Source organism: Pyrgilauda ruficollis, unplaced genomic scaffold (assembly GCF_017590135.1).
Source record: "Pyrgilauda ruficollis isolate IOZ18807 unplaced genomic scaffold, ASM1759013v1 scaffold9352, whole genome shotgun sequence".
Classification (NCBI taxonomy): domain Eukaryota; kingdom Metazoa; phylum Chordata; class Aves; order Passeriformes; family Passeridae; genus Pyrgilauda; species Pyrgilauda ruficollis.
Genome location: NW_024531436.1, coordinates 1 through 653, shown reverse-complemented (window position 1 = coordinate 653; position 653 = coordinate 1). Strand labels below are relative to the sequence as shown.

Here is a 653-nt window from a genome sequence, read left to right as displayed (position 1 = left end):
ACAGGAATTTTGTGTAGACAGCAGGGTGACCTGTGGGGACAAGGGAAGGACAGGTTGGGCAGGTGAGAGAAGGTGGTGACAGATCCAGCTCTGTAAGACTGAGTGTCAGGTGAAAGGAGCTCACTTGGGTCTTTCACAAGGCTTCTGTGAACAAAGAGCAGGTTCAAGAGCCTCTGGATCACCTCTGGCTCAGGGGGCTCGTTGTCCTTGAAGCACATGGTGGTGACCATGTCAATGAAGAAATTATTGCACCTCTGGCGGAACAGGGAGTTCTTTGCTATGGCAGCTCTGGGAGGGGCAAAAGCAAACACAGAACCTCTTAAACCACAGAGGAACTGAGCACACACAGGCAAAAGTCACCAAAGGGAGAGATACTTTTCCACCTTCCCAACAAGATGATCCTTAAGGTCCCTTCCAACCCAAACCATTCTATGATTTGCATGTTTTTACAGAGGCCAAGGCAGCTTTCCCCTTTTTTCAAACAACAGAACAGACATGACCTGTTCAGTTCCAGAGGGATGAAGCAGAGCTCACCCTCCACTCTGCTCGTGCTGACCACTTCAGAGTTGAGAATTTCCTCACAAAGCCTCCCCACTGAATGCTCCCACCTTGGAGAGGGTGGCTGTAGTACCTGAGCTCCTCAGAGACAGTTA

The 653-nt window shown here is 50.1% G+C and overlaps 1 long non-coding RNA gene across 1 annotated transcript; it reads right to left on the bottom strand.

Annotated features, from left to right (window-relative positions):
- Positions 1-3: 3 nt before the first annotated feature.
- LOC121365349 lies at positions 4-652 on the bottom strand. Its single transcript, XR_005956995.1, has 3 exons — positions 632-652; positions 125-288; positions 4-30 (listed from the first exon to the last, which is right to left on the bottom strand). It is a non-coding gene; the product is annotated as an uncharacterized LOC121365349 (long non-coding RNA).
- Position 653: the final 1 nt, after the last annotated feature.